Source organism: Bison bison, unplaced genomic scaffold, assembly GCF_000754665.1.
Source record: "Bison bison bison isolate TAMUID 2011002044 unplaced genomic scaffold, Bison_UMD1.0 scf7180017864527, whole genome shotgun sequence".
Classification (NCBI taxonomy): domain Eukaryota; kingdom Metazoa; phylum Chordata; class Mammalia; order Artiodactyla; family Bovidae; genus Bison; species Bison bison.
Window position 1 is genome coordinate 727,360 of NW_011495078.1, and position 2,779 is coordinate 730,138.

The following is a 2,779-nucleotide window of genomic DNA, read 5'->3' on the forward strand; positions in this document are numbered from 1 at the left end:
GGCTGGACGGGGCCCGGGTCTTAGCGCTGCCTGTGGGGCGAGGGGCTGTGCCGCCTAGAAGAGGCCTGGTGGAAGCGCGGGTGGAGGCTGTGCAGGAGGCAAGCAGAAAGGATGGCCACAGAGGCAGGCGGGCACAGGAGAGATGCAGACGCGGGACAGCAGAAGGCGACCCAACACCCCTGAGCCGGGCAGTGAGGCCCGAGCCCTACACCAGGGACAGCGCAAAGGCCCCTGTTTCCAGGACGCATGTGGTATTCTACAATGTGCAAATACTGTTCACTTCACTGGGAATCCCAGCTCTAATGAGTTTAATCTGGTTTCCCGGGCAAAGTAGATTAGACGCAGCAAAAATAACAGCATGCATTTCTAAGAATCCCAAACAAACCAAGAACTCAGAGCCAACAGAGAGCTCACGAAGGCACAAGAGGTTGCTGCGGGGCTGTGGCCCGTGGTCGAGTGGGGCCGACTGTCCCAGGCAGACCCTGAAGAGGCCACCACTGAACAGGAGAGTGACCCACGTTCAGAATGACAGTTAGAAGTCACCCACTGAAAACTGCACGCTGGCCCAGTATTCTGATGACGTCAGGAATCTTTTCAGTATGCATTTAGACCCTCTGTGTCCCCACGTCTCCCAGAGGACCACAGACTCTGGACAGCTCACTTTCCAACGAGCCAGGATACACAACTAGGGCTGTTTGCATTACTGTTTCCCGCGCAGTTTCAGTACAGCTTTAAGTAAATGTTACCACCTTAAACAAACCAACCACTGACCAATCACAGTGATACCAGCAATATGTGCTGATCTGTTATTTTATTGACTCACATGCTAAGATTCTACTGTTTCGAGGGAAAGAAATCAAGCTCAACTTCAGATGTGCACACATTCAGTATTTTTCAAAACCGAGACACAAACTTCAGATGCTGAGTTAATGGCACAGACCTAGACACACACGTTTTCTCCAAAGATCACAGAAAGCAAATCTCTTATAGATTTCAAACTTCAGAAAAATAAACTGCTGCACAGAGAGTTCGGGAGTAACGCCCTTTGTCCACTGTGACAGCTCCTCCCGCAGACAAGTCCCTGCAGTAGGTTCTCCCTCCCCCAACACCCAAGGGGCGCAGTCATTTTAAGGAGAAACCTTTGAGAATTTCAGTCGTAGTCATAATGTCCACTGAAAAGAGCGTCTATCTTTTGATAGATGTCTGTGAACATGAAGCTGAAATTCCTTATAGACCCTTAATATGTGAACCAGGACTTCCCTGGTGGCCCAGTGACTGATACTCTGTGCTCCCAGAGAAAAGGGCCTGGGTTCAATCCCTGACCACAGGGATTGGTCCCCACAGGCCACAGCTAAAGGTCTCAGGCTGCAACAAAGGCTGAAGCTCCCTCAAGCCACAGAGAGGACCCAGCGCGATCAAATAAATACTTTTTAAAAATATGAATCACTCCTTCTTCATAAACTTCTGATTTTACCTTCAAATTCAACTACCAAATCCTATGGACTACTAAATTGTAACATGTTTCTCTCCAGTAAATGGTGTCATTTTGTTATTGCTATTTTTTTAAATAAATGGCATATATTTTCCTTTTTAAAAAATTCTATTCACTTATTCGGCTGTCCCGGGTCTTAGTCGTAGCATGTGCGACCTAATTCGCTGACCAAGGACGGAAGGTGGGTCCCCTGCGTTGGGAGCCTGGAGTCTTAGCCATTGGACCACCAGGGAAGTCCCTCTTACTGCCATTTTTAATTATTGAAAACAGACACTCTGGACTAGTTTTGGTCTTATAATGAATTCTTAAAATTCCCACACCCAGCTGAACCCCTGGCCTTACGTTGGGGGAGCGGGGCCTGACCTGGCACCAGAGCTCCAGGAGAGAATTCCAGAGCGAGCCTCCAGGGTCCAGCGGGATCAGGGTTAGCAGATGCAGAACCTCTGGAAAAAAGGAAGCAGGAGGGTTATTTGCAGTGGACGGTTTGTCATGAGCATTTTGGCCAGATTCCACCAGAGCGTCCCAGGCAGAAAACAGCGGCAAAGAAGGAGGCAGAGACACCTGGGCAGGAGCGAGCTAACCCAACGGGACTTGCAGAGGATTTTACCCGAAAAGCCTATTTTACACTTTAACAAGTTAGATGATGTAAATTCTATTTGTTAAAAGATAAAACACTTATAATCCTGTAAATACAACTTATGATTCCTTTCTAATCACTAAAAGAACTGGAAAATGAATTTAAAAGGCAAAACAGGAAGGACAGAAAATTCTTATGGACAATAATAAATTTTAAAATATGTAACGCTAATTAAACTGTGCAAAATCCAGTATTCTGGACAGGTACCAACCCAATCACTGGCACCTGTCCTGTGACTGGCAGCCACCCTCGACATCCCCTCCTCAGAGTAGCTCCCCGAAGTTGGGTTGGGAGCTGTCCCTGAGTCACGCGTTAACTGGGGGCCACGCTGTGCTTCCTTCTCAAGGGAGCTGGAGGCCGCGTGACCCCTGGACAAACACGTGTGAGTTCCCAGGTGAGGTCCCGCAGGAACCAGGGGTGCGGGGAGGGGGAGACTCCTCGTACACCTGATCTGGCTGGGGTATGGGGGAGGGGGGAGAGGGGGAGGGGCTGTGGACCTTCCAAGCCCGCTATGTCCACAGCCCCCGCCCGCGCTCCCATCGCGCCCTCCCCGTCCCGCATCTGCCCTGCATCCGCCGCCAGGTGTGCGGGCATGGAAAAGGCTCTCAGATGCAGCACGGTCCTCGGCACAAAGCCTGGGGGGGGCAAGG

At 50.2% G+C, this 2,779-nt stretch overlaps 1 protein-coding gene across 2 annotated transcripts in view; it reads right to left on the reverse strand.

The window, feature by feature from the left end:
* The window catches only part of TMCO3 (transmembrane and coiled-coil domains 3), an 18,479-nt gene extending 16,276 nt beyond the window's left edge, over nt 1-2,203 (reverse strand). For both annotated transcript variants that reach the window (XM_010831440.1, XM_010831439.1), the window contains exon 1: nt 1,856-2,203. The gene's annotated coding sequence lies outside the window, so the exon portion shown is untranslated. The remainder of the gene's footprint in view (nt 1-1,855) is intronic.
* Between the last annotated feature and the right edge of the window lie 576 nt (nt 2,204-2,779).